We start from the raw sequence: 8244 nt of genomic DNA on the forward strand, positions 1-8244 counted from the left end.
ATGCCCAGGGCCAGAAGCCAGCCAGCCATACACAGAGGGGACAGAATGAAGGAAAGGTAAAAAGCCTTGAGGCAAAATGTAGATGAAGAGGGGTTAAGTTATAGGAGCTAATGGGACACGCATAATAATGAGTCTCTGTGTCATGATTTGGGCCCAAAAGAAAGCCTGCTTCAGGGGAGTGCATGGCCTTTGCCCTTATAACTCACATCTGTGATTATCTGGTCCTGAGGCCTCACTCCTCCCTGAGCAGCTAATAGAGGGAGGGAGGGAGAGAAACGGAGACATCTGGGCTTTGATACATAACCCATCTATGGCAAGAATTTTCTCCCTGGGGGGGGTGGGGAAAAGGTGACTAGGGGACTCCTTCTAATGTCCCAGTGACAAACCAAAGCTGGATTCCACCAAAGTTCACCATGGAGAACCAATGAGTTTATTAGGCTTGCTTACAGAGCTTGGGTAAGAAGTTAGAGGCAAGAGTGAGGGTGATCCTAAAACAGCCATTCAGGAAGGTCTGCACCCAGCATGGAAGATGCTTTCCCCATGGCTGCACAGATGGAACTCCTTTTCCCCAGTCTAAACACTCTACCCCACCCTAGATCTCAAGGTCAATCCAATCAGGGAAGAATTGCTTGTAACTGTGTGAGGAGTGGCTGGATATGCAGGTGTCCAGACCTACTCATCTATGATGAAATGTCAACAGTCAACCAACCTAGCCATGATGCCTCGATGAGCTTTTACAAGCAGACACAGCTGGCCTCATGAAGACGACAGTTGTTCTGCTCTGAGAATAGCACCCCTACTCACATGCATGCAAGCAATGCTAATTAAATCCTGTGGCTCACAAATTAATAATAACAACAATAGCAGATATGGAAGTAGACGGGATGGAGAGTTGGAAAGAAGTTCATCAGAAGGAAGACAGGACAAGAGAAGGCAATGTAAGGTGAATATCATCAAAACACATTATCTACATGTGTGACATTGTCAAAGGTTAATGTAAAAAGTCTTTAAAACTGACGACTGATCCAGGCACCAGATGAATCACTGAACAAATGAGTCCTGAAAACATCACTGGACAGAATTTAATTCAAACTCAAAGAGGTAGACTGCCCCCTCCAGATGCCTAGCAGTAGTAACTTTAGGTGCTTTTCTCTTTGTAATGCTGGGGACCCTAACCTAGGGCTCCAGACTCTCACTCTGTCACTAATCCATGTCCTCAGATGTGGTTTCCAGGTTTTCAGTTGGAAACAGGGCTTTGCTAAGTTGCAGAGGCAGGATTTGAACACATTGTATAGCCCAGGATGACCTTGTGAGCCACCAGGCCCAGCTGATGACTTCATTTTTGCAGAAATTCCTCTTCTTTCCCTTGATCTCAACCAGGGCCTTTTCGTCTTGTGGTATGGACTGAAGTTGACATTCTTGTTTGACTGGCATGTCCACATGAAAACATTTTGTGTGTGTGTGTGTGTGTGTATGAGCACCTTTTAGACAATTTTTCCTTCAGTTGTAGGATTACTGTGTGAGAGGTTTAGGCCCTCTGTCTACCTCTGTCCTTATATTTATATTACAATAACTGATTATTCAAAGATGCTTGGAGGTTTGTTTCCTCAGCCAATTCTAGCCAGAATGCAGATATCTAAGAGTTAACTCTCAAATGCAACTGAGACTGAAAGAAAAAGGATAAAAGAAACTTTATTTTAAACAAAGTTCTACCCTGGAACTTTGCAATCCTCCCATGTCCTGATGCTGGGATTATACTTGTTTACCATCATGCTTGGATTTTAAAAAATTTGGTTTGAGATTTATACAAAAATTCAAATAAGACTCTTAGTGTAGTTGTATAGCTGTGTCACCCTAGCTTGTGTCATTTTTGCCATAACTATAACTTGGACTTGTTTCTTTTTAGAAACCAAGTTTGTCTTGTTATGACTGAAATTTTAACATGAACATTTCATGGTCTTGATCTTTGTGTCTCTGTCTCTGTCTCTGTCTCTGTCTCTCTCTCTCTCTTTCTGTATGTTTCTATTGGATACTTTTGGATACATGATAAATGCCAAGAAACTGAATGTTTATGTAAGTGAAAACTTAAATTAGCAGCTTAGTGTCTCAAAAAGTAAAAATAAGGCAGAGGATATAGCTCAGTGGTAGTGTTGTTCAATCCCTGAGGTAGACTATGGTAGAAAAGAGCAGCTGCTAGATACTAATTTATTATTGGTTTATTTAGTGGCTTACTTAAAACTCAGTTTGTACTGCTATTGCCAAGCATGGCTTCACTTGCTCCTGGAACAGAATGACCTGGAGAAATGCCTGAAACAGAGGGTCATTGCCTTAACCACCCGCTGACCGCCACACATGCTTCTGTCAAATCTTGCTTGCCAGCCTGCCCCACCTGTGGATTTAGTGTATAAAATGCGCATGGAAACTGGGCCCTGGATGGAAGCCTTTCAGGATCTGTCCTGGTTTTGGTACACCAGTGACACCTGTTCTCTTCCACTGTCACTGACGTCAGAGTGTGTATCCAGAAAGGTTCCCGAAACATCCCCAAGGCCACAAAAATGATGGTGGGGGCTGAAGTCTCTCTCTTTAAAAAAATCTTTAAATGATCTGATTTATAACCCTGGTTAAACAAATGGCTACTGTTTCACAATAGCCTGCTCTATGTGTCTTGATAGAAATTGTCTAAGAACTGTATAGAAGGCTCTTGGGTATCATAGTTGTTATCTTAAAATGCGATGTGCTGAGGATAACTAGAGTGTCTTGCCAGCTGCTAATAGTCCTCAGGGTTCTTCCCATGCCCACTCTCAGTCTGTTGTTGTCCACAGTCACAGTTCTTTAAAGCGTCTGTAGTCAGAGTTGAAGACCTCACACAATTGCTCTCAGACACAGCTTTCTGACAACGCCTTATTTATCATACAGCAGTGAGGTGACAAACAAACCACGGGATGGTTCATCAGCAATGTCATTGGAGGGAATCAGATACCAAATGGCATTATCAGAATCAAAATAGAATCACTTGTGTCAGCTCCACCAAAAAAGTAAGGTAAGTAAGGCTAAGCGGCCATGATTGTCCAATGCTGCAAGCAGAAGCCCTTCCAGCCTTGCAGAGCTCGTGGCTTCAACAAAGGGCCTCAGTTTAGGGAAAAACAAAAAGAGGGACTATAGTCTCCTATTTACAATACTGTTTTTAAGTAGTCCCTTTTTTGTATTCATGTGGTCATTTTAAAAAATGGATTCCCCAAATTTTACTGACTTGATCATTTTTTTGACTTTGGCTCTGTGTATTTTTTGTAGTACTTCTTTTAAACACAGACATTTGTCTTCATCTATGTCTTTTCCTCATACGCTTCAGCCACTGTTTTAAGCTTCAGATGCCCCTTTGTCACGCTCCTGCCAGGAAGCCTACAGATTGGCCAATAGTGTGCCCCCCTCTAATTGCAGAGTGGGCAACAGCAAGGCAAGGATCACCTCAAGCACTTCGAGGCTACATATGCTAAGAATGCCAACCTACTGCCTCTTGGGCTGCCAGGTATCTGATGTGGAACTGAGTTTCACATCCATCTCCTTTGCAGTCTGCCCTTGGCTCAGATTCCTGCATAGTTCTGCACGGGAGTTGTATTATTCACTGAATAATACAACAGTAGCTAGCTCTTGGTCAACCATATCTAACAGGAAGGCTTCAGGAACTACAAAACATTGAACGTGGTCTGCCTCTATTTGCAACAGACTGACATTCAACTTTTGCTCAAAAAATATCAATTACCCGGGCGTTGGTGGCACATGCTTTTAATCCCAGCACTAAGGAGGCAGAGGCAGGCAGATCTCTGTGAGTTCGAGGCCAGCCTGGGCTACAGAGCAAGTGCCAGGATAGACTCCAAAGCTACACAGAGAAACCTTGTCTTGAAAAACCAAACCAAAACAAGATATCAATTAATATCAAATTATAGGAAAAGAGAAAGACCCTGAACTTTAGTAACACGGCTGGAAAAATCTGTAGCAGAGGGGGTGGGGAGAGGAGACATTTAATTTAGTTGATTTTCTGTGGTAGTTGGTTTGCTAGTCTCATGGTGATGGAGCTGTACAAGGTTTCCAAAGGGACGGAGAAACTGCTGTAAAGGTGTGCAATGTTCAGTCATGAGTGTGACCAAAGCTGACAGTACTCTGTGAGAGTGGCGTGTTTGTCTCCCAGGGATGCTTCATGTTGAAGACAGATAGTGCTGCTTTCTCATGAAAAGCCCTGGTTTTCCTGCTGAAGCCTGAGAGGAACTACAGTAGGTTTGACCCAACTCAAAACTTCATGAAGCCTTCTGGTCAAGGGGACACACACCAGAATTTCCAGGAAGAAACCGAATTTCTTAATACTTTTTCCCAAATGGAGCAGCATGTTGTATGAGATATGTAAATTTTGACTGTTACTACTTATATACTTTAGGTTTTCCAGAGGGCTAAGGAATCCTTCAGCCAGACCAAACCCTGGGAATTCTAAGTGAGCTTGACCCAGCAGCTGTGGAAGATGGTGTTGACTGCAGCAGCTGTCACTCCTGAGAGTAGAACTCCAGACCCAACACCATGTTCTGTCATCGTTTCTCTCTGTTCAGTCCTTGTGAGATTTTGATGCGTGGAATGAAATTGGGTAGAATTTACTGGATTATTCACAATCCCTCCAAAACCAAAATTTGCTTAGGTTAGTTTTAAGAAAAACGTACGGAGGACCTGATGGGGAAAGTTGTAAACACCTCTAAGCCAGGAAAATCTGTGAGCACCTTGCTTGTTAAGCAGAGTGTGAAATGCCACATGGTGGCGTCTCCAGGAGACAGAAAGCTTTAAACATCTTGATTGCCAGAGAGTTGTGTGCAATGATTGCAATTTCACTTTTTACCAGTGTTGCTAAGAAGCAGCTGTAACAATGGGGTTGATCAGAAAAGAAAAAAACACAAAAAAGAGAAGATAAAAAAAGAGAAGACACAGATTTTATTATTATCATGAAGGAGTTAGGTATCACACATGGAAGCTCTCTTCTGTTTAGTATCCGATGCCACTGTCGCTGTGAAGTTAAAGTGCTTGTAGGAGAAAAAGAAGCTTTTACTACAGGAAACTTTACAATGGTTGTAGAAACAATCTGATTTGATTTATGCACAGTGGATTTCTGCAAGTAATACCCCAAAGTCCCCACCGACAGGGCTCATCCTCTTTAAATGTGGGCCTCAGCTGACCATCTGCAACTGTTCTGTTAAATTGCCACCAGAATTTTACATGTCACCTCCACCTTCAACAGCATAGTCTCTACAAATGGTATTGAACACAAAATTTTACCCCATGCAGGTGTCTTCCCCAATGACAAGGTTTTTCTTTTACAAGTTGAGTATTCAAAACACAACAAAACAAAACAAAGCAAAACAAGACAAAACCCAGCCCCAGAGCAGGGGCTTGAGTGGGCTGGCCATTGCCTGCTCTGCTGCTTTCTCTCTAGGCTGGGACAAAGAAAGTACTGCTTCTTAGAGACATCCTGTCACCATCAGGAACAGCAGAAAATTTGGTACTATGGCATCTCCCAACTCAGGGACCCATTTCCTCTACCAGCTAGGCTAGGGAGGACCCCAACCACCATGGGAAGACAGGATGAAAACAGGAAGAGCTCTCCAACAGCAAAGGCTTAAGCACAAGCACAGGGGCTCCACCTCCAACACACTGAAAAGTGTTTATGGGTCACGCTGAATACCAGAGAAGCCTGCAGCTGAAGGGGGTAGGGAGGAAGGTGAATATGGCAACCCATACTGAGGACAGGGAATCTGCAGAGAGCTGACTCCCTCAGGACCCCAGGGAGAAGGCCTTCCAGGCTAACCTGTTGTGGTCTATGCTGTGGCTGCAGCTGTCCTCTGCTGGGCAGAGTTAGCTGAAGAACACAGTGCAGGGAGGGGACATTAATCCCAACAAAGTCGAAACAGCCTCTTTGTCCTCCCATAATTTGAATTTTGCAATTTTTACTTTTCGTAATTTCATTCGTTGTTTTACCTTTTGCCCTACATGAGTAGGGTTTCAATCTGGTGTTTTTTCTTCTGTGCCTAAGCTATATCGTGTATCGGGGCTGGCATTTGCCTTCTTATTCCTACAGGACTCCCTCTGCTTACCTTTCCTAAGTTCCTCCTCTCATTCATTCCCCTCACGGCCTCTCCCCCTACCCCTCCAGTCAGTCTCCTTTCTCTCCCTAAATATTTTTATTTCAACGTGTGTGTATATGAAATTTAGGGATCACAAATGAGAGAGAATACACTTGTCATTCTGAGACTGACTTGATTCACTTATTATAGTTGTCCGCATTTTCCCATGAATGACTTAACTTTGTTGTTATTTGTGTTGAATTTTTTCCATTGTATATGTATATCACTTTTTCTTTGTTCATTCCTTTGTTGTTAGATACCAGGGTTCCTTCCATAACTTTGATGTTGTGAATGGTGCTTCAGTAAACACTAATGTGCAAGTACATGTGTGATATGTTGCCTTGGAGTGGTATAGCTGGGCTATATGGCAGATCTATTTTTAATCTTTTGAAGAATCTTCATACACAATTCCATTAGGTTGGAATAGTTTCCATTCCCACCAGCTATGTATTAAGATTCCCTTTTGTTAATATCCTTTCCGGCATTTGTTATTTGTTTTCTTTTTTTTTTTTTCAAGATAGGGTTTCTCTGTATTGTTTTGGAGGCTGTCCTGGAACTGGCTCTGTAGACCAGGCTGGCCTAGAACTCACAGAGATCCGCCTGCCTCTGCCTCTTGAGTGCTGGGATTAAAGGCATGCGCCACCAATGCGAGGCACATCTTTATGTTTATTTAGTTATAGAAATTTTAAATTTCCATTGTGATTTCTCCAATGACCTATTTGTTGCTTAGTCGTTTGTTATTCAATCTTCATGTGTTCATGTATTTTCTGTAGTGTCCCTTACTATTGATTTCCAGCAACTGTTGAGTTTTTGTTCTATGGTGGTCTGAAAGAATGAAGGAAGTTACCTCAACTTTCTGTACTTATTAAGATTTCCCTTGTATCCTAGTGTGTGCTCTACTTTAGAGTATGTTCCACAGACTGCTAAGAAGTGTCTGTCTTCTGCCGTGCTTGGGTAGCATATTCTGTAGATAACTGCTAAGACCATTTTCTCTGTGGTATCCCTTAATGCTACTGTTTCTCTGTTTATTTATTTATTATCTAGATGGCCTGTTCCTTGGTATGACTGGGTCATTGAAATATCACTACTACTGTGTTGGCATTAATCTGCGGCTTCACTGTCTAGTAAATTTGTTTTGTGAATTTGGGTGCACCTGATTTAGTACATATAAAATTGTAACATCTCCTAATGAATTGTCCAAAACAGTCTGACTGACAATAAAGTGAAGAGTTTTGGATTAATTTCTTTGGTAGAGGAAATCTTAAAAAAAAAAAGCCTAGTATAGACTCTGTCATGTAGTTATTATTGGTAACTTTACTAAAGATTTATAATGAAAAGGAGCAAACTCTGTAGGGTAAATTACAAAATGTAAAGTTTTGAGGAAAAAAAAAGAGCATCAGGAAGTGGAATGGAGAAAAGTCCATTGTTCAGGGAGAAAACAGATTAAGAAATGGAATAAAGGGGTGGTGACCTTAGGGCAAGATCCCACCCAGCCAAGTTTCCAACTTGTGAAAAGAAATTAAAGAAAAGATTAGCACTGGGTGTGGTAGTGTACACCTTTAATCCCGGCAGGCAGACCCTGATGATGGGTCTCTAAGTTTGAGGCCAACCTGGCCTATAGACCCAGTTTCAGGACAGTCAAGCTTAGGCGATGAAGAAAACCATGGCAAACAGAAAGCTGGTGAAGATGTAATTGAATGAGGGGATATGTTCCAGCCCTAGCAAGCAGCAGAACTTGACAGCTTTGGCCATGTGGTTCTGGCTGTAGAGTTAAGGATAGAAAAAATGGATTATGGAATTTGCCTCCTCACCCAAAGAAAGCCACTGAGGCCAGGTATGTGGCAGGGGTGTCTCTGAATGCAGGCCTAGTAGAGAGTAAGATGTGAGTTGAAGACTGCTTGCCTTGAAGAACCCAGAATAATAGAGATGCCAGACTTGTGGGATACATGCCGAGGAGAGCTGCTAGCAGGGAGTGGACCCAGCCCAGGAGGAAGTGTGCTGCAATGGACCCAGCCCAGGAGGAAGTGTGCTGCAATGGACCCAGCCCAGGAGGAAGTGTGCTGCAATGGACCCAGCCCAGGAGGAAGTG

General features: G+C 42.7%; 1 pseudogene; it reads left to right on the forward strand.

Annotated features, from left to right (window-relative positions):
• Positions 1-884: 884 nt before the first annotated feature.
• On the forward strand, positions 885-4824 carry LOC121141084 (annotated as a pseudogene).
• The last annotated feature ends 3420 nt before the right edge of the window (positions 4825-8244 follow it).

The sequence above is a fragment of the Mesocricetus auratus genome, unplaced genomic scaffold (assembly GCF_017639785.1).
Source record: "Mesocricetus auratus isolate SY011 unplaced genomic scaffold, BCM_Maur_2.0 Super-Scaffold_100007, whole genome shotgun sequence".
Taxonomy (NCBI): domain Eukaryota; kingdom Metazoa; phylum Chordata; class Mammalia; order Rodentia; family Cricetidae; genus Mesocricetus; species Mesocricetus auratus.